We start from the raw sequence: 22,562 nt of genomic DNA, 5'->3' as shown, positions 1-22,562 counted from the left end.
GCCTAATACCTGCCCTGCGCCAGCTCAGAACCCTCCGTCCATTCTTCCTGGGACAAACTGGTGGTTCCCCTGTATCGGGGACCACACTGAAGCCCTCACCTCCCCCCTATGTTGCCTCCATTGCTCCCAAATTTTGAGGGTAGCCGCCACCACGGGCTCGTAGTATACCTCGTTGGGGGAAGCGGTAGCGGCGCCGTCACCAGCGCCTCCAGACTCGTGCCCACACAGGATGCCACCTCCAATCTCTTCCATGCCGCCCCCTCTCCCTCCAATACCCACCTGCGTATCATCACCACGTTGGCGTTCCAGTAGCACCCACACAGGTTAGGCAGTGCCAACCCCCCCATCCCTGCCCAGCTCCAGGAACACCCTTCTCACCCTTGGGGTCTTCTGCGCCCACACAAACCCCATAACGCTCCTATTGACCCGCCTGAAAAAAGCCTTAGGAATCAGGATAGGGAGGCACTGGAACAAGAAAAACCTTGAGAGCAGCGTCATTTTGACTGACTGGACCCTACCCGCTAGGGAGAGCGGCAGCGCATCCCACCTCTTAAACTCCTCCCCCATTTGCTCCACCAGCCTCGTGAAGTTAAGCCTGTGTAAGGCCCCCCAGCTCCTAGCTACCTGTACCCCCAGGTACCTAAAACCCCTCTCCGCCCTCTTCAGCGGGAGCTCCCCAATCTCCCTCTCCTGGTGCCCTGGGTGTACTACAAACAGCTCACTCTTCCCCACATTGAGCTTATACTCAGATAAATCCCTGAACTCCCTAAGGATCCTCATCACCTCTGGCATTCCCCCCGGGTCCGGCAAATACAACAGTGGGTCATCCACGTATAACGACAGCTGATGCTCCTCCCCCCCCCCCCCCGCACTATCCCCCTCCAGTTCCTCGACTCCCTCAGCACCATGGCCAGGGGTTCAATCGCGAGCACAAAGAGCAGGGGAGAGAGGGGGCACCCCTGCCTCGTCCCCCGGTACAGCCGGAAATTCTCCAACCTCCTTCCATTCGTAGCCACAGTCGCCAACGGGGCCTCGTATAGCAGCCTCACCCACCTAACAAACCCCTCTCCAAACCCGAACCTTTTCAACACCTCCCATAGTTTTCGCCATTCCACCCTATCAAAGGCCTTCTCCGCATCCATAGCCGCCACTATTTCCGCCTCTCCTTCCACTGCCGGTATTATTATAACATTTAAGAGCCTCCATACATTAGCTTTCAACTGCCTCCCTTTCACAAAACCTCGTGTATGACCTGCGGCACGGTGTCCTCAATCCTCATGGCCAATATCTTTGCCAGCAACTTTGCATCTACATTTAGGAGTGAAATCAGTCTATATGACCCACACTGTAGGGGATCCTTATCCCGCTTCAGGATCAGGGAGATCAGCGCCCTAGAGATCGTCGGGGGCAGAGCCACCCCCTTCCCTTGCCTCGTTGAAGGTCCTAACTAGCAGCGGGCCGAGCAGGTCTGAAAACTTCTTGTATAATTCAACCGGGAACCTGTCAGGCCCCGGTGCCTTCCCTGTCTGCATGTTCCCTATCACTTTGGCCAGCTCCTCCAGTCCAACTTGCGCCCCAAACCCCGCCACCTGATCCTCCTCCACTCTCGGAAACCTCAGCTTGTCCAGGAAGCGATCCATCCCTCCCTCCTCCACTGGGGGCTCTGACTGGTACAGTTTCTCGTAAAAGTTCCTAAAGACCCCGTTGATGCCCATCGCGCTTTGTACCATGCTCCCTCCTCCATCCCTAACTCCCCCGATCTCCCTAGCTGCCTCCCGCGTCCGGAGCTAGTGCGCCAGCATCCGACTCGCCTTTTCTCCATATTCATATACCACCCCCGCGCCCTCCTCCACTGCGCCTCCGCTTTCCTGGTGGTCAATAAATCAAACTCAGCTTGGAGGCTACGTCGCTTCCTCAGCAATCCCTCCTCCGGGACCTCCGCTCTACCCTCACCATCTCCCCCACCAACCTCTCCCTCTCTCTCCTCTCCCCCCTCTCCTTGTGTGCCCTAATAGAGATCAGCTCCCCCCTAACCACCGCCTCCAGCGCCTCCCAGACCACCCCAACTTGCACCTCCCCATTATCATTAGTCTCCAGGTACCTCTCTATACACCTCCGGACCCGCCCGCTCGCCTCCTCGTCAGCCAGCAACCCCATCTCTAGTCGCCACATCGGATGTTGGTCCCTCTCCTCCCCCAACTCAAGGTCCACCCAATGCGGAGCGTGGTCTGAGATGGCTATCGCCGAGTATTCCGCGTCCTCCACCCTCGGAATCAACGCCCTGCCCAAAACAAAAAAGTCAATCCGGGAGTAGGCCTTGTGGACATGGGAGAAGAACGCGAATTCCCTAACCCCTGGCCTCATAAATCTCCAGGGGTCCACCCCTCCCATCTGATCCATGAACCCTCTCAACACCTTGGCCGCCGCCGGCCTCCTACCCGTCCTGGACCTGGAGCGATCAAGTGCCGGGTCCAGCACCGTGTTGAAATCCCCTCCCATTCATTATTAGACCCCCTGTCTGGAATCCGGCCCAACATAGCCGCATGAAGCCTGCATCATCCCAATTCGGGGCATACACATTGACCAGCACCACCTGCTCCCCCTGGAGCTTGCCACTTACCATTACATATCTGCCGCCACTGTCCGCCACCACGCTTGACACCACGAACGATACTCTCTTCCCCACCAAAATCACCACCCCCCGGTTCTTCGCATCCAAGCCCGAATGGAACACTTGCCCTACCCACCCCTTTCTCAACCTTATCTGATCCACCACCCTTAGGTGCGTCTCCAGGAGCATAGCCACATCCGCCCTCAGCCCCTTCAGATGCGCGAATACCCGGGCCAGTTTGACTGGCCCATTCAGTCCCCTTACATTCCAGGTTATCAGCCGGATTCGGGGGCTATACACCCCCCCTCCCCGCCGATCAGCCATAGGCCTTCCTAGACCAGCCACGTGCCTGCGTCCCCCGCACGGCCCATTCCCCACTAGTGATGTGGGATCATACCTCTCCAACGGTGGCTTCCCACTGGCCCGTAACTATATACAGGGACGTGTTAGAACACGATAACTATTTACAGAATTGGAAAAACGAGAGAACAAGCAAATAAAAGTCCATTAACAGTTCACATTGACTTGATCAGCCGATCGGGGCCTTGGACGTCCTCTGTGACCTGCGCAGCTTCGCTGGAGACGTTGGAGATGCGGGTGTCCGTGACTCCGGGAGCGAAGATCCGGTCTTTGTGGCTGTGTCCGTACCCCTAGGCGGAGCTGGTGAGGGCCGGGCTGGGGGAGGGGTGTCTAGTCCTCTAGGCGGCGCGGGTAAGGGGGTTGGCGGGCCAGGGAGGGGAGCGCCTGCTGGAAGCAGTTGCGGCTGGAGGGGGGGCTGGCGCCGGGAGCGATGGCGGGGATCGGCGGGTGCCAGGTCCCATAGGGAGACCGTGTCCTGTCGGCCATCGGGGTACTCCACATCCGCGTACTGCGGGTTTGCGTGGAGCAGCTGGATCCTCTCGACCAACGTGACCGACTTGTGCACCCGCACGTGTTTCCGGAGCAGGATGGGCCCGGGGGCAGCCAGCCAGGTCGGGAGCGGGGTCCCTGAGGAAGACTTCCTGGGGAAAACAAGAAGGCGTTTGTGAGGCGTTTGATTGGTAGATGTGCAAAACAGTGACCGGATTGAGTGGCGGGCGTCTGGTAGGACCTCTTGCCAGTGGGAGACTGGGAGATTTCTGGACCGTAGGGCCAGCAGGACGGTCTTCCAGACCATACCGTTCTCCCTCTCGACCTGTCCGTTACTCCGGGGGTTGTAACTGGTCGTCCTGCTTGAGGCAATGCCCTTGCTGAGCAGAAATTGACGCAGTTCGTCATTCATAAAGGAGGACCCTCTATCGCTGCGAATGTATGCGGGGAATCCGAACAGGGAGAAAATGGTGTGGAGGGCTTTAATGATGGTGGGTGTGGTCATGTCGGCGCAGGGGTTGGTGAACGGGAAGCGGGAGTACTCGTCAATCACATTGATGAAGTACGTGTTGTGGTTGGTAGAGGGGAGGGGACCTTTGAAATCCATGCTGAGGCGTTCAAAGGGGTGGGAAGCCGTTATCCATCGTGACTGTCCTGACCTCCTCGATGGAGTAAGGCAGTTTGCGGTTCTTTACAAAGTGAAAGAAGCGGGTGACCCCGGGTGGCAGAGGTCCGCGTGGAGGGTTCGAAAGCGGTCCACTTGTGCGTTGGCATTTGTGCAGCGGGAGGCTCGTTCAGCTTCCCAGGACGATAGAAGATGTCGTAGTTGTAGGTGGACAATTCAATCCTCCACCGCAAGATCTTGTCGTTCTTCATCTTGCCCCTCTGTGCATTGTCAAACATGAAGGCCACTGACCATTGGTCTGTGAGGAGGGTGAACCTCCTGCCGGCCAGGTAATGCCTCCAGTGTCGCACAGCTTCTACTATGGCCTGTGCTTCCTTCTCGACCGAGGAGTGGCGGATTTAGAAAGCATGGTGTACGAGAGAAGAAGGCCACGTGTCTGCCCGCTTGGTTGAGGGTGGCTGCCAGAGCTACATCGGACGCGTCTCTCTCGACTTGTGAGGGGAGGGACTCGTCGATAGCGCGCATCGTGGCCTTTGCAATATCCGCTTTGATGTGGCTGAAGGCCTGGCGGGCCTCCATTGACAGGGGGAACGTGGCTGATTGGATGAGGGGATAGGTTTTGTCGGCGTAATTGGGGACCCACTGGGTGTAATATGAGAAAAATCCGAGGCAGCGCTTGAGGGCTTTGGGGCAGTGGAGGAGGGGGAGCTCCATCAGGGGGCGCATGCGTTCCGGGTCGAGGCCTATCACTCCGATACGCACTACGTAGCCGAGGATGGCTAGGCGGTCGGTGCTAAACACGCATTTGTCCTTGTTGTAGGTCAGATTCAGGAGATTTGCGGTTTGGTGGAATTTGCGGATTGGTGTCGTAGTCCTGCTGATCGTGGCCGCAGATGGTGACATTATCGAGACACGGGAAGGTTGCCCGTAAACCGTATTGCTCGACCATTCGGTCCATCTCCCTTTGGAAGACCGAGACCCCGTTTGTGACACCGAAGGGAACCCTTAAAAAGTGGTAGACCCGCCCATCCGCTTCGAACGCAGTGTACTTGCGATCGCCTGCGCGGATGGGGAGCTGGTGGTAGGCAGACTTGAGGTCCACCATGGAGAAGATCTTGTACTGCGCGATCCTGTTGACCACGTCGGATATACGGGGGGGAGAGGGTACGCGTCCAGCTGCGTAAACATGTCTGACTGTAGTCTATGACCATCCTATTCTTCTCTCCAGTCTTTACCACCAGAAATTGTTCTCGCCAGGGGCTGTTACTAGCCTCGATGACCCCTTCCTTCAGAAGCCGTTGGACCTCGGTCCTGATGAAAGTCCGGTCCTGGGCACTGTACTGTCGGCTCCTGGTGGCGACAGGTTTGCAATCCGGGATGAGGTTTGCAAACAAGGACGGGGGATCGACCTTGAGGGTCGTGAGGCTGCAGACTGTGAGGGGAGGCATGGAGCCGCCGAATTTAAATGTTAGACTCTGGAGGTTACACTGGAAGTCTAACCCCAGGAGTGCGGCCGCGCAGAGGTGGGGGAGGACGTAGAGTCTGTAATTTTTAAACTCCCTCCCCTGGACCGTGAGGTCCGCTATACAACACCCCGTGATCTGTGTGGTGAATGTAATATATGAATGTATATATACTAATTCACACTGTTATTGTAAGCGCAGTAGCGCCATCCTACCACTAGGGGGAGTAGGGCTGGGAGCACTTAGGAACTTGTACTGGGCTCCACCCTTGGTTCCGCCCACGACTCCTCCCCCTAGTGCAGCTGTATAAGTATCCGTGTCCAGAGTCAGCCTGGGTCACTACGAGTTCATCAACGGGTAACAGGCTGGCTCTGAAGTAAGTCGATTAAAGCCTAGATTCACATCGGAAACACGTGTCTGGTGAATTGATGGTTCCATCAATCTGTACTGAATGGGAGCCAGAGGCCAGGGCGATTTTCTGCTTGACTGGGTAGACAGGGAGAGCGCAGCGTCTTACCGTGGTGGGGTGGACGAAACTCTCCGTGGTCCCGGAGTCCAGCAGGCAGTTCGTCTCGTGGCCGTTGAGCAATATCTTTGTTGTTGCCGTAGAGATGGTGCAGGGTCGAGTCTGGTCCAGAGTGACTGAAGCGAGTCGTGGCAGATAGTCGGGAGTCTTCATCGGGCAGTGAGTAGTCACCCGTGGGGTCCTCGGAGCTGATCCAAGATAGCAGCGCCCGTCGGTCGCACATGATGGGGGGTAGACAAAATGGCTGCACCCGTCCCCCGCACATGGCGTCGGAGGCACAAAATGGCGGTGCCCGGGGGGGGGGGGTCACATGTGGCGTCGGGGGATGGGGGCAGCGAGGTCCACGGGCCGCACGGGGCCACTGGAGAGAGAGGGGTGTCCCACGGTCGCTGCACGGGGCCGCAGCGACCGCCTTGGCCTGGCAGATGGCCACAAAGTGGCCTTTCTTCCCGCAGCCCTTGCAGGTTGCAGAACGGGCTGGGCAACGTTGTCGGGGGTGCTTCGCCTGGCCGCAAAAATAGCAGCTGGGTCCCGCGGGTTTTTCGGGGCACCCTGCGGCACAGGCCTGGGGGGAGTCCGAGTCCGTGGGGGAGAGAGACACTGAGTTGCATGCTGCCCAGGGGGCCGCCGCGCGGTTGGGGGGCGTACGAGTGTGCGTTTCTGTTCACAACATCTAGGGAGGTAGCGAGAGTCCCGTGCCTCCGTGAGGCTCAAGGTTTCTCTTTCTAATAGTCTCTGGCGGATCTGCGAGGACTGCATGCATGCAACAAAGGCGTCTCGGTTGAGGAGACACTTGTGGGCAGCCCCAGTTCCCCCCAGCACAAGGAGGGCACGGTAAAAATCGTCCAGTGACTCACCAGGGATCTGCTGCCTTGTGGCTAGTAAGTGTAGACTTGATTTACCGGCCGTATGAAGTGTCCTTTGAGTAGGTCCATAGCCGCGTCGTAGTCTGTCGTGTCCTCGATCAGCGTGTATATGGCGGTGCCGATGCACGAGTGGAGGATGTGTAGTTTCTGCTCCTTCGTCGGGACATTTTCCGCCGTACTAAGGTAGCTGTTGAAACAAGCCAGCCAGTGCTTAAATGCAGCTGTTGCATTCGCTGCATGGGGGCTGAATTGTAGACACTCTGGATGCGGAGCTCCATCCTTTAAAATCTTGTAGATTAAATTGATGCGCAATCAATGGACACGGAAACGATGGAGTAGTCCGAATCAAAGGCTTAAATCTACAAAAAGTGTGCCCAGCTGCAGGAGTACAGAAATGACCTGGCTGCTGGGAAACACGGGTTCTTATACTCCACCTCGTAGGCAGAGCTACCTTCCTGTCGACCAATGAGAAGACAACACTTGGGCCAATGGGCAGCCAGTCTTCTGCACCAATGGCAGCTCCCACTCCCAGGTACCGTAATACCCCTAGTCATACTACCACACAGATCAAAGGATTCCTCTGCACCACAGTTAACAGGGTCCTCAACCATGTCCGTTCCATTTCCTATACATCTGCTCACATCTTTTATATCTCCCCATAATCACGAGAAGATTCTCCCTGCTCTCATTTTTTCCCCACAAGCCTCTACATTCAATGGATCCTCTAGCAGTTTCTCCAGCGTGATAACATCACCAAACTCAGCTCCTGACTTCATTACAGCCTTGGTTCAAACATGGACAAAGGAGCTGAAAGCCAGAGATGAGGTGAGAATGACTGCCCTTGCCATCAAGGCAGTATTTGACCGAGTATGGCATCAAGGAGCCCTCGCTAAACTGGGGTCAATGGGAGTCAGGAGGAAAACTCTCCATTGGTGGTAGTCACACCTGGCACAAAGGAAGATCTTAGTGGTGGTTGGAGGTCAATTATCTCTGTTCCAAGATATCACTGCAGGAGTTCCTCAGGGGAGTGTCCTAGGCCCAACCATCTTCAGCTGCTTCATCAATGATCTCCCTTCCATCATTAGGTCAGAAGTGGGGATATTTGCAGATGACTGAACAATGCTCAGCACCATTCGTGACTCCTCAAATAATGAAACAGTCCATGTCCAAATGCAGCAAGGTCTGGACAATATCAAGGCTTTGGCTAACAAGTGAAAAGTTACTTTCGCACCACACAAATGCCAGGTAATGATTATCTCCTATAAGAGAGGATCAAACCACTGCCCCTTGACATTCAATGGCATTACCATCACTGAATCGCTCACAATCAACATCCTGGGGGGTTATCATTGGTCATAGACTCCACAGTGCAGGAGGCTATTTGGCCCATCGAGTCTGCACCCTACTTAAGCCCACGCCTCCACCCTATCCCCGTAACCCAGTCACCCCACCTAACCTTTTTGGACACTAAGGGCAATTTATCATGGCCAATCCACCTAACCTGCATATCTTTGGACTGTGGGATGAAACCGGAACATCCGGAGGAAACCCACGCAGGCACGGGGAGAACGTGCAGACTCTGCACAGACAGTGACGCAAGCCGGGAATCAAACCTGGGACCCCGGAGCTGTGAAGCAACTGTGCTAACCACTGTGATACTGTGCTGCCCATTGATCAGAAACTTAACTGGACTAGCCATATTAATACTGCGGCTACCAGGGCAGGTCAAAGGCTAGGAATCCTACAAGTAACTCACCTCCTGACCCCCCAAAGCCTGACCACCATCTACATAGGTACAGTGTAATGGAATACTCTCCACTTCCCTGGTGAGCGCAGCTCCAACAACACTCAAGAAGCTCGACACCATCCAGGACAAAGCAACCCACTTGATTGCTCCCCCTTCCACAAATATTCAAACTCTCCGCCACCGACGAACGATGGTAGCCTTGTGTACTATTTACAAGATGCACTGCAGTAACTCACCAAGGTTCCTCAGACAACACTTTCCAAACATACGACCACTACCATCTAGAAGGACAAGGGCAACAGATACCTGGGTTGCCCACCACCTGGAGGTTCCCCTCCAAGTCACTCACCACCCTGACTTGGAAATATATCGCCATTCCTTCACTGTCGCTGGAGCAACATACTGGAACTCCCTCCCTAACAGCACAGTGGGTGTCCCTACGCCTCAAGGACAATAGCGGTTCTAAGGAGGCAACTCACCACCACCTGCTGAAGGGCAACTAGGGATGGGCAATAAATGCTGGCCTAATCAATGACAGCCATCCCGTAAATGAATTAAAAACAAAACATCCTCCCCTCTACATTCAGACTTTTGAATGTCCTTCCGCTCTACAACACTCCTGTCCACTTTTCAGTCGCTCCTCTTCACCCCTGCCATTTCAAGGCACCTTCTCATACAAACACATGAATTGCAATACTTGCTCTTTTTTAAACTCCTTTCTCAACGTCCAAAGCTCCAAATAATCCTTTCAAATCAAACAGCAATTTTCTGGTGCGGCATTCAGCTCAGTATTTTTTATTAATTGCTCACGATGCAGTCTCCTCTATGTTGGGGAGAACAAATGCAGATTGGCTGACCAAATTGCACAACATCTCTGTTTAATCTGCAAGCATGACCCTGAGCTTCACTTATCTTAATTCTCCATTCCACTCTTACTGTGACATATCTATTCTTGCCCTCTTGTACTTTTCCAATGAAGAACAAAAAAAGCTTGAGAATAGCTGCCGGCTGCGTGGGATTCTGCGACCCCCGCCGGGTCGGAGAATCGCCGGGGGTCGGTGTGAATCTGCCCCCGCCGTCCTCTGAATTCTCCGGCCTCCCAAAAATTGGCCCCGCATGAATCACGCTGCTCGGCTCGGAGAATGGTGAGCACCAGTGCGACTCAATGAGCCCCAGGGCCCCCCGAATTCTCCGGCCTTCGATAGGCCGAAGTCCCGCCCGTTTTTTGCCAGTCCCGTCGGCGTAAATTGGTGTAGGTCCTTACCGGCGGGACCTCGTGGCGCGGGCTGCCTCCGGGGTTCTCCGGGGGGGGCGGGGCGCGGGGGGATCTGGCACCGGGAGGTGCCCCCACGGTGGCCTGGCCCGCGATCGGAGCCTACCCGGCAGGCCTGTGCCGTGGGGGCACTCTTCCTCTGCGTCGGCTGATGTGGGCCTCTGCGATGGCCGATGTGGAGACAAACCTCCCGCGCATGCGCCGGGATGACGCCAGCACACACTGGTGCTCCCGTGCATGCACCAACTCGCACAGGCCGGCGAAGGTCCTTCAGCGCTGGTTGGCGTGGCGCCAAGCCCCTTCCCCACTGGCCGGCGGGGCGCAAACCACTCCGGGGCGGGCCTAGCCCCTGAAGGTGCGGAGGATTCCGCACCTTTGGGGCAGCCTGACGCCGGAGTGGTTCACGCCACTCCGTCCCCCCGGGGTTGCCCGCCCCACCAATTACGGCAGAATCCTCATCTTTGATCTAGATAATTTACAGTCCTCTGGACTCAACCCCAAGTTCAACTATTTCAGATGACATCCGCTGTGACTTTTTGTTGGTCGTAATTTTGCTTTCCCATTACGCCTACTCTAAACACATCTTTTGTTTCAGTACTTGTGCCATTATTGTGCTGAATGTATTGTCGTCAAAGGTTGGCCAGAGAAATAGTAGATAATCAATGGGCTATCTTCAAAGATGAGATGATTCGGACTGTCAAGGTATATTCCCTTTAAAGGGAAAGGTAGAGTAAACAAATCCAGAGCTCTCTGGGTGACGAATGTCGGGAAATAGTCAAAATCCAAATTTTAAAAATATTGTAAGTGCAGTTGAAAAACAAGCTTGTATTGTTCTGAGTCAAGGTCAGCTTGGCGGTGAAACCTTACACCAGCCTCTCAGCTAGACTGCAAAAGAGAGTGCAGCTAGCAAGTCAGATATCAATGTGAGTGATGGTACGGAGCACCATTCAGAAGTCACAATTCAAAACTTGGAAGCCAATTAGCGGCAGAGAGGAGGGCGGTACCAGGAAGTGCAGGTAAAAACTCTGGGTGCACGTTGCTCCCTCTCTACTTTGTTCTCTTGCCAGTGGTTTTTCTTCCTTATGCCCTGCTGGGCTTCTTTTATTTTGTATTTTTGTAGTTTTGAAGTGTACTAACTTGGCTTTTGCAATAAAACTCAATATCGCACTACCACCGGACCCCCATCTCTTATTTGAAAAATAAGAGCTCCTACACAAAGGAGATAGAAACTAAAATAAAGAAAAAGTGTGCTTATGACAGGTGTCAGATATAAAATTTAGTTGAAAACCAAGCTGAATACAGAAATTTTAGAAAGAGATGTAGGAGCAATTCAGAGAGGCAAAGAGGGAGTATGAAAAGAGACTGGTATCTTGCATAACAGGGAATCCCAAAGTCTTCTACAGGCATAAACACTGTAAAAGGGTGGTAAAAGGAGGAGTAAGGCCAATTAAAGACCAAAAAGGGGATTTACAACTGGGGGACAGAGGGCTTGGCTGTGATACTGAATAATTACTTTGCATCTAACTTTACTAAGAAAGAAGATGCTACTCAAGTCATGGCAAAGGATGAGGTAATTCAGTCACTAGATGCATTTAAACTGAAAATTAGGCATTGGATAGGTGTGAGGGACTAAGACCTCATACTGTATATTTTTATAAAATATGTACAGCTATCCTCATGGCTATTTCTAAATTTTAGAAGACGTGACTCTTAAATTGGCTGAAACTGGTGAAATAGAAGAGCTCAGTTTGCTATTTACCATCTAACTAGCAGCCTCACAGAAAAGGAGTTCTGCCCAGGTTGAACATCTGGCCCCATCTACACTGCTTCTGCTGGAAATTCTGTACACCTACAAGACTAATTCATCTCTGCTTGCCCATCTCATCATATAAGGTCAACACAAGCAGAAAAATGAATACAGCATCAGTTTTCCGTGGTGAAATACCTTTGATTCTGCACTCTAGAACAATAATAATATTTCCTTTCTCTGTGATCTCCGGACTGTAAATCTTTCTTCTCTCGATCCCTCTCTTTACTGTTGACTATGGAGCCAACATTTCAACCGGCCTTTCTAGTTTTGAATAAACTAACCTTTTGCATTCATCCTATCTCAGCTTTGCTGTGGGGCTTTTGATCAAAAACTGGAATTCACCAAAACTGAGGGGTTGGGGAATATGCTTATTTTTTTTCTTTATTGTCACAAGTAGGTTTACATTAACACGGCAATGAAGTTACTGTGAAAAGCCCCAGTCACCACATTCTGGCACCTGTTCGGGTACATGGAGGGAGAATTCAGAATGTCCAAATGACCTAACAGCACATCCTTTGGAACTTGTGGGAGGAAACCGGAGCACCCGGAGGAAACCCATGCAGACATGGGGAGAACTTGCAGACATGGGGAGAAGGTGCAGACTCCACACAGACAGTGACCCAAGCCGGTAATCGAACATGGGACCCTGGCATTGTGAAGCAATAGTGCTAACCTCTGTGCTACTTTATAAAGAGGGAAACAAATCTAAACACCTTTCTGTTTACAGACAGTGATAAGAGGAAAAATTAGCACAGTTTAAGTTATCCCTTCCAATTTGTAACAATAGGTTACCCGCACTTAAAGTTAATAAGGCACCGGGACTAGATAAGATGTATCTGAGGAAAGTTGAAATTGCAGTCATTGGCCAGATTTTTTGAGTCTTCCTTTGACTCAAGCTGATCCCAGAGAACTGGAAAATTCCAGATGAAACATCCTTGTTCAATAATGGGTGAAAAGTTAAGCACAGCAACTACAGGCCAGTCAGTTTAACTTTGGTGGTGGGGAAACTTCTAGAAACAATAATTAGGGATAAAATTAATAGTCACAGGAACAAGTGTGAGTTAATTAAGGAAAGCCAGGGAGGGTTTATTGAGATAATATCATGTTTTCCTACATTTCTGGTGTTTTTTTGAGGAGTTAGCAGAGAGGATTGATGTGTAGAACTTCAAAAAGACACAGACAAGTTGGTGGAATTGGCAGATGAAGTTTAATGGAGAGAAGTCAGGTGATTCGTTTTGGGTGGAAGAAATGGAGAGACAATATAAAATAAAGGTTACAACTCTGGAGCGGGTGGAGGAGCAGAGGGATATGTATGTACACGTGCATAGGTTATTGAAGGTGACAGGTCAGTTAATTAAGCAGACAGTAGCCCAGGCTTTATTCACAGGGACATAGAGCACGAATCAGTGGACTCAAGTTAAGGTCCACTGAATGGCGTGTTTTGCAGGCTGTTTCTCGGTGGCTGGAGTGCCGAGAAACACTCCGCTATCCAACTGCACTTTCCTGTTTTTATTTTGCCCTGGAGAGTTTCTTTCCGCTGAGGCCGCAGTTAGAGGGATTTCCTGCTGGTGAGCAAAAGCTCCTCGCAGATCGGCGCTATTTTGGAAAGCTGCCCCGATGTTTTTCCCCCTCCCCTTTCAGGCCCCCCATGATCTTTTTTTAATAAGTTTTTAAAATAAAAATTCAAATTATTGGGCAATTTAGTGTGGTCTATCTACCTACCCTGCACATCTTTTGATTGTGGGGGACACCCATGGAGACACGGGGAGAGTGTACAACTCCACATTGACAGTAACCCGGGGCCGGGATCGAACCTGGGTCCTCGGTGCAGTGAGGCAGTAGTGCCAACCAGTGCATCACGTGCTGCACTTCCCGCATCTTTTGACCCTCCCCTCACCCCTACAACCTTGGAGAGGCCCCTGGCAATAAACTCTACCTGTCAAGGACCCCCGTGGGCCCACTCCCTGGCAGTGACAACATGGCACCCAGGCACTGTCAGCCTGTCAGTTTTCCAGGCACCATGGCAGTGACATCTAGGCAGTGCCAGGGTGCCCATGCCAATGTTCCCAGGTGGCATTGCCAGGGTGCAGGCTGGCAGTGCCAAGGTGCCAGGTGGTACCACCCTGCCCTGACCCCTATCATATGGAAGCTCTAATGGCTTGGGAGTCCTCCCCAGGTGCCGTTAGACTGGTCGTCGTTTATGTGGACTAGTACTAAGCAGCGCCTTGGTGAGGGTCCCCAGGTCCTGGTGGCTCATTTAAATATTCAGATCTGGATCACGCCCAGTGAGCGCGAGTTCTAGATCGCACTGGGTGGAGCAAGTTAGGTGACCTGCGCGAGTTTTCACGCCTGGCTTGGATCCCAATTTGGGGCTTGCGCCTGATTCACCTTTTGCGTCAGGCACTCAATAGAAACTGTCACCACCCATGAAATGATTGAGAACAAGAAGCTTAGTTTTTTGCATTGTTGGATCTGGTTGTTGGTTTCAGTCATCAAACTTATGTTGCCCATGTCTTAACTGGAGGGCACTGCAGTCCGTTCACCTGTAACCCCTCTGCTCGCTGACCTACATTGACTCCTGGATAAGCAATGGACAGAATTTTCTGCTCCAGAGACAAAGGGGCAAATTTTCTGATCGTGTCCAACATAGGAATTGTTGCGGGTGTGATGGACAATTTGATGGACCATTGAAAGGCACATTGACATTGGGTGGAATTTTCCAATGGCTCGTATTTTCTGGCCCTAACATTGGTGGGCCCCATTGCAGGCAGAACGGGAAAGTTTGGAGAGCCATTCCACCCATGACGATTCGCGTGGGTGTCGGGATAGGAAATTCTGCCCTAAATGCGGTGGCTGGCATAAAAGTCGTTTTGTTCCCGTTGGTTGACGTGGTTGGTTTCCGCACCAGATCGTTCACTTTTCAGCATATTACTGATGCTCGATCAATGACTCCAGAAGCGAGATTGGATGACAATTGAAGGCTTTATTGGATTAGATGTTTCCCCCAGCAGCGCAGGTACAGAATGCACCAGCTGGGGAGACACAGACTCTTATACACCGCCTTACTGGGCAGAACCAGCAGGCAGGCTTCACCAATGATCTTGCTGCCTCAGGTACCTCCCACACCAATGGTCTAACAGCCTCAACCTGGGTACCGTAATACCCCTAATACTGTACCGACTACCACATTCACCCCGTTAAAAAAAGAGTCCGGCGGGGGTGGCGGTTACACAGTGGTAGAGGTTCAGATTATGGTGGTACCTGTCGGTGGTACAGTGTTTTGCCCTGTTACATGTCACAACTATTTACAGTATTTATTTACATGTACATATCAAAATGAAGCAATTAGTCGATCGGGGGCCCTGGTCGTCCTCTGTGAACATCGCAGTTTCGGCAGTGATGCAGGCACCAGCTCGGGCATCCGTGACTCCAGGAGCGTGACTTTGGTTTCTTCATCACCCCTAGATGGGGCCAGTGGGATAACTGATCCACCTGGGAAGGAGGCGGCCGTGGGGTGCACCGGTGGGAGGGAGGGTGGGGTAGGTGTGTGTGTGAGGGGGGTGTGTGTGTGTGTGTGGGGGGGGGGATCCAGCGGGCGCCAGGTCCCGTAGGGAGACCGTATCCTTTCGGCCGTCGGCGTACGCCACGTAGGCGTACTGAGGGTTAGTGTAAAGGAGATGGACCCTCTCGACCAATTGGTCCGACTTGTGCGCCCACACGTGTTTGCGGAGCAGTCCAGGAGCTGCCAGCCAGGTTGGGAGCGAGGTCCCGGAGGAGGACGTCCGAGGAAAGCCAAGGGGACGTTCATGAGGTGTTTCGTTTGTTGTGGTACACAGCAGTGATTGGATGGAGTGGAGTGCATTGGGGAGGACCTCCTGCCAGCGGGAGACTGGGACGTTTCTGGACCGCAGGGCCAGTAGGATGGTCTTCCAGACCGTTCCGTTCTCCCTCTCTGCCTACCTGTTTCCCCAGGGGGGTTATAACTGGTCGTCCTGCTCGAGACAATGCCCTTGCTGAGCGGGAATTGACGCAGTTCGTCGCTCATGAAGGAGAACCCCCTATCGCTGTGTATGTAGGCAGGGAAACCGAACAGTGTAAAGATACTGTGGCGGGATTTTATGACAGTGGCTGCGGTCATGTCGGGGCAGGGGATGGCGAATGGGAACCGGGAATACTCGTCAATCACGTTCAGGAAGTACGTGTTGCGGTTGATGGATGGGAGGGGCCCTTTGAAGTCCATATTGAGGCGTTCAAAGGGATGGGAAGCCTTTACCAGGTGCGCTTTCTCTGGCCTGTCGAAGTGCGGCTTGCACTCCGCGCAGATGTGGCAGTTCCTGGTGGCGGTCCTGACCTCCTCGATGGAGTAGGGCAGGTTGCGGGTCTTGACAAAATGGAAAAATCGAGTCACCCCCGGGTGGCAGAGATCCTCATGGAGGGTCCGGAGTTGGTCCACTTGTGCGTTGGCACATGTGCCACGGGATAGGGCATGAGGAGGCTCGTTTAACTTCCCAGGACGATACAAGATCTCATAGTTGTAGGTGGAGAGCTCAATCCTCCACTGTAAGATCTTATCATTCTTTATCTTGCCCCGCTGTGCATTATCGAACATGAAAGCAACCGACCGTTGGTCAGTGAGGAAGGAGCGTGAATCTCCTGCCGGCCAGGTAATGCCTTCAGTGCCGCACAGCTTCTACTATGGCCCGGGCCTCTTTTTCAACGGTGGAATGACGGATTTCTGAAGTATGGAGGGTGCGTGAGAAGGCGGCCACGGGCCTGCCCCCTTGGTTGAGGGTGGCCACCAGAGCTATGTCAGACACGTCGCTCTCGACGTGGAATGGAAGTGATTCGTCGATTGCGTGCATCGTGGCCTTTGCAATGTCAGCTTTTATGCGGCTGAAGGCCTGGCGGGCCTCTGCCGACAGGGGAAAAACCGTGGATTGGATTAGTGGGCGGGCCTTGTCCGCATAATTGGGGACCCACTGGGCGTAATATGAAAAAAATCCCAGTCAGCGTTTCAGGGCCTTGGAGCAGTGGGGGAGGGGAAACTCCATGAGGGGGGCGCATGCGTTCGGGATCTGGGCCTATAACTCCATCATGCACTACGTAGCCGAGGATGGTTGACAGTCGGTGCTGAACACGCATTTGTCCTTTTTGTAGGTGCGATTAAGGATTTTTGCGGTATGGAGGAATTTTCGGAGGTTGGTCATGGTTCTGCTGGTCGTGGCCGCAGATGGTGACATTGCCGAGGTACAGAAACGTGGCCCGCAAACCATACCGGTCAACCATTCGCTCCATCTCCCGTTGGAAGACTGAGACTCCATTTGTTTATTAAAAAATAATTTTTATTGAAAAATTTTGAATTTATACAACAACATCAAACCATACTAAAATACCAACGATAACAGTAATGACAACAATCATGAACATTTGCCCCTCCTCAATGAACAACCCAACATATTAACAACAACTTAAATTAACACAGTATTAAGTTACATAACCGTAGTGAAAAAAATATAGAAACTATAATAAGGAACACAACCCCTTGCCCCCCCCCCCCCCCCCCCCCCCCCCCGCCCCCCGGGTTGCTGCTGCTATTGACCAAGATACCTATCTTTGAGCCAGGAAGTCCAGAAAAGGATGCCACCGTTTATAGAACCCTTGTACTGAGCCTCTCAGGGCAAATTTGACCCTTTCCAACTTTATAAATCCTGCCATGTCAATGACCCAGGTCTCCACACTTGGGGGCCTCGCATCCTTCCACTGCAGCAAGATCCTCCGCCGAGCTACTAGGGACGCAAAGGCCAGGACACCGGCCTCTTTCGCCTCCTGCACTCCCGGCTCCACCGCAACTCCGAAAATCGCGAGTCCCCACCCTGGTTTGACCCTGGATCCAACCACCCTCGACACCGTCCCCGCCACCCCCTTCCAGAATTCTTCCAGTGCTGGGCATGCCCAGAACATATGGGCATGATTCGCTGGACTCCCCGAACACCTGGTGCACCTGTCCACACCCTCAAAGAACCTACTCATCCTAGTCCCGGACATGTGGGCCCGGTGCAGCACCTTAAATTGGATGAGACTAAGCCTCGCACATGAAGAGGAAGAGTTGACTCTCTCCAAGGCATCCGCCCAAGTCCCGTCCTCTATCTGCTCCCCAAGTTCCCCCTCCCATTTAGCCTTCAGCTCCTCCACTGACGACTCCTCCACCTCCTGCATTACCTTATAGATGTCAGACACCTTCCCCTCTCCTACCCACACCCCCGAAAGCACTCTGTCCATCGTCCCCCGCGGGGGCAGCAAAGGGAATTCCTCTACCTGTCGCCTAGCAAACGCCTTTACCTGCAAGTATCTGAACATGTTCCCTTGGGGAAGCCCAAATTTATCTTCCAGTTCCCCCAGGCCCGCAAACCTCCCGCCAATGAACAGGTCCCTCAATTTACTGATGCCCACCCTTTGCCACCCCCTAAATCCCCCATCCTTGTTCCCCGGGATGAACCGATGATTGCCACCCAATGGAGCCTCCATCGAGCCCCCTGTTTCCCCCCTATGCCGTCTCCACTGTCCTCAGATTCTTAGGGTCGCCGCCACCACCGGGTTCGTGGTAAACCTCTTAGGGGAGAGAGGCAACGGCGCCGTTACCATGGCACCCAGGCTCGTACCTCTACATGACGCCATCTCCATTCTTTTCCACGCCGCCCCTCCCCCCTCCATCACCCATTTACGCACCATTGACACATTGGCCGCCCAATAGTACCCCAAAAGGTTGGGCAGCGCCAGCCCGCCTCTATCCCTCCCTCGCTCCAGGAAAACCCTCTTCACTCTCGGAGTCCCATGTGCCCACACAAAGCTCAAGATACTGCTAGTCACTCTCCTAAAGAAGGCCCTGGGGGTAAAGATGGGCAGGCACTGAAAGAGGAACAAGAACCTCAGAAACACCGTCATTTTGACGGACTGCACCCTCCCCGCCAACGACAATGGCAGCATGTCCCACCTCTTGAACTCCTCCTCTATCTGATCTACATGTCTGGTGAAATTATGTTTGTGAAGAGTCCCCCAGTCCCTGGCCACCTGCACCTCCAGGTACCTAAAACTCTCCCCTGCCCGCCTAAGCGGGAGCATACTAATTCCTTCCTCCTGGTCCCCAGGGTGCAGCACAAACACCTCACTCTTGCCTAAATTTAGTTTATAACCTGAAAAGGTTCCAAACTCAGCTAGCAGCTCCATCACCCCTGGCATCCCTCCCACCGGGACCGCCACATACAGTAACAGGTCATTGGCATAGAACAACACCCTATGTTCCTCCCCACCTCGCACCAAACCTCTCCACCTCTCTGAATCCCTCAACGACATCGCCAGCGGCTCGATTGCCAATGCAAACAACAAGGGGGACAGGGGGCAACCCTGCCTGGTCCCTCGGTAAAGCCGGAAGTACTCCGACCTCCTCCCATTCGTGGCCACGCACGCCATCGGGACCTCATATAGCAGCCTCACCCATCTAATAAACCCTTCAACAAATCCAAACCTCCCCAACACCTCCCATAAGTACCCCCACTCCACTCTATCGAAAGCCTTCTCCGCATCCAGCGCCACCACTATCTCTGCCTCCCCCTCAATCGCCGGCATCATGAAGACATTCAACAATCTCCGCACATTCGTGTTCAGCTGCGTTCCCTTCACAAAACCTGTCTGGTCCTCGTGTACAACCCCTGGCACACAGTCCTCTATCCTGGTGGCCAGGATTTTTGCCAGCACCTTGGCATCTACATTGAGGAGAGATATGGGCCTGTATGAACCACACTGCTGGGGGTCCTTGTCCCTCTTTAAGATTAACGAGATCAGCGCCCGCGACATCGTCGGGGGCAAAGTCCCCCCTTCCCACGCTTCATTAAGTGTCCGCACCAGCAAGGGGCCCACTAGGTCCACAAACTTTTTATGAAATTCCACCGGGAACCCATCCGGCCCCGGTGCCTTCCCTGACTGCCTCTGCCCGATCCCCTTAACTAGCTCCTCCAACTCAATCGGCGCACCCAACCCCTCCACCTGCTCCTCCTGCACCTTCGGGAAAGAAAGCCCGTCGAGGAACCTCTTCATTCCCCTCCTCTCCCCCGTTGGCTCCGACCGGTACAGTTCCCCGTAAAAGTCCTTGAAGACCTCATTCACCTCTACCCCCTTCCGCACCACATTCCCACTCTTGTCTTTCACTCCCACAATTTCCTTTGCCGCATCCCGCTTGCGGAGCTGATGATCCAGCATCCTACTCGCCTTTTCACCATGTTCGTACACTGCCCCTTGTGCCTTCCTCCACTGTGCCTCCGCCTTTCTAGTGGGCAGCAAATCAAATTTAGCCTGCAGGCTGCACCTCTCCCCCAACAGTTCCTCCTCTGGTGCCTCTCCGTACCTCCTGTCTACCTCCAGCATCCTTCCCACCAGACTATCCCTCTCACTCCTCTCGCTCCTCTCCCTGTGTGCCCGGATGGATATTAGCTCGCCACGAATCACTGCTTTCAGGGCTTCCCAGACCACCCCCACCTGAACATCCCCCGTATCATTCACCTCGAGGTACCCCTCAATACTTGCCCGGACCCTCCTACACACCTCCTCCTCCGCCAACAACCCCACATCCAACCGCCACAACGGGCGCTGGTCCGGCACCTCCCCCATCTCCAACTCTATCCAATGCGGAGCGTGGTCGGAGATTGCAATGGCCGAATACTTGGCCTCCTCCACTCTCTGAATCAGCCCCCTACTCACCACGAAGAAGTCTATCCGAGAGTAGACTCTATGTACATGGGAGAAGAAAGAGTACTCCCGTGCCCTCGGCCTCTCAAACCTCCATGGATCCACCCCACCCATCTGGTCCATAAACCCTCTCAGTACCTTGGCCGCCGCCGGCCTCCTACCCGTCCTAGAGCTGGACCGATCCAGTGAAGGATCCAACACCGTCTTGAAGTCCCCCCCCATGATCAGACCTCCCGCCTCTAGATCCGGGACCCGTCCCAACATACGCCTCATAAAGCCCGCATCGTCCCAATTTGGGGCATACACACTAGCAAGTACCACCTTCTCTCCTTGTAGCCTGCCCCTAACCATAACATACCTACCCCCCTTATCCACCACCACCTCCGATGCCTCAAACAACACATTTTTCCCCACCAGAATCGCCACTCCCCGGTTCTTCACATCCAACCCAGAGTGGAAAACCTGCCCCACCCATCCCTTCCTCAGACGGACCTGGTCCGCCACCTTCAGGTGGGTCTCCTGAAGCATTGCCACATCTGCCTTTAGCCCCCTCAGATGAGCAAGTACCCTCGACCGCTTCACCGGCCCATTCAATCCTCTCGCATTCGAGGTGACCAACCGGATCAGAGGGCGTCCCGCCCCCCTCCCCCGTCGACTAGCCATAGCCCGTCGACTGCCCGCCCCAGGCCAGCACCCCCTGCCCGACCCAGTCCCCATAGCGACAACACCTCACCTCTCTCCCCCCGGCCCCCACCAGCTCCTTCCTGACCCTGCCAGCAGCAACCCGGTATTCCCCTTTCCCCCCCCTCCCTCCCCCCCAGGCTAGGAACCCTCCTAGCCGCGAACTGTCCTCCATTGTACTTCCGTGGGTCAGCTAACTTCTGCTGACCCCGGAAACTCCCGCCAATAACCCGACCCCTCCCAAAGTGGGATCATCCCCCATCCTATCCCTTTCTCCAGGCACCGCTCCAGCGCGGGGAAGAACCAGTCAAGGCCCAGGGAAACCAGAGGAAAGCCCGCGCTTTCGCACTGCCCCACCACACCCTTCTGACGCAGCTCCCAGAAATCCACCATTCCTCAGTCGAAAAGGAGGCATTGGAGGCATTACCTGGCCGGCAGGAGATTCACTCTCCTCGCTGACCAATGGTCGGTTGCTTTCATGCTCGATAATGCACAGCGGGGCAAGATAAAAAACAATAAGATCTTGCGGTGGAGGATCGAACTCTCCACCTATAACTATGAGATCTTGTATCATCCCGGGTAGCTAAACGAGCCTCCTGATGCCCTGTCCCGCGGCACATGTGCCAACGCACAAGTGGACCGCCTCCGAGCCCTCCACGAGGACCTCTGCCACCCGGGGGTCACTCGCTTCTTCCATTTTGTCAAGATCCGCAACCTACCCTACTCCATCGAGGAGGTCAGGACAGCCACCAGGAATTGCCAAATCTGCGCAGAGTGCTTGCCGCACTTCTACCGGCCAGAGAAAGCGCACCTGATAAAGGCTTCCCGTCCCTTTGAACGCCTCAGCATGGAATTCAAAGGTCCCCTTCGCTCCACCGACCGCAACACGTACTTCCTGAATGTGATTGATGAGTACTACCGATTCCCATTTGCCATCCCCTGCCCCGACATGACCGCAACCACCATCATCAAAGCCCTCCACAGCATCTTTACACTGTTCGGGTTCCCCGCTTACATACATAGTGATAGGGGGGTCCTCCTTTATGAGTGACGAACTGAGTCAATTCCTGCTCAGCAAGGGCATTGCCTCGAGCAGGATGACCAGTTACAACCCCCGGGGTAACAGACAGGTAGAGAGGGAGAACGGAACGGTCTGTAAGACCGTCCTACTGGCCCTGCGGTTCAGAAATCTCCCAGTCTCCCGCTGGCAGGACATCTTTCTGGATGCCCTCCACTCCATCCCGTCCCTGCTCTGCACCACAACCAACCAAACACCTCACGAACATCTCCTTGTTTTCTCCAGGAAGTCCTCCACTGAGACCCCACTCCCGACCTGGCTGGCCTGCCCCCGGACCTATCCTGCTCCGAAAAC

At 53.8% G+C, this 22,562-nt stretch overlaps 1 protein-coding gene across 4 annotated transcripts in view; it reads right to left on the bottom strand.

Moving 5' to 3' along the window:
* The window catches only part of LOC119976143 (complement C1q and tumor necrosis factor-related protein 9), a 132,112-nt gene that overhangs the window by 16,475 nt on the left and 93,075 nt on the right, over positions 1–22,562 (bottom strand). Inside the window, exon 1 of one of the 4 annotated variants that reach the window (XM_038816342.1) lies at positions 9,389–9,504. The exons of the other annotated variants lie outside the window; for them this stretch is intronic. The gene's annotated coding sequence lies outside the window, so the exon portion shown is untranslated. Of the gene's footprint in view, positions 1–9,388; positions 9,505–22,562 lie in introns of those variants that run through there. 4 annotated transcript variants of the gene reach the window in all.

This window comes from Scyliorhinus canicula, chromosome 13 (assembly GCF_902713615.1).
Source record: "Scyliorhinus canicula chromosome 13, sScyCan1.1, whole genome shotgun sequence".
NCBI classification, from domain to species: domain Eukaryota; kingdom Metazoa; phylum Chordata; class Chondrichthyes; order Carcharhiniformes; family Scyliorhinidae; genus Scyliorhinus; species Scyliorhinus canicula.
This window is presented reverse-complemented; position numbering and strand designations above follow the sequence as displayed.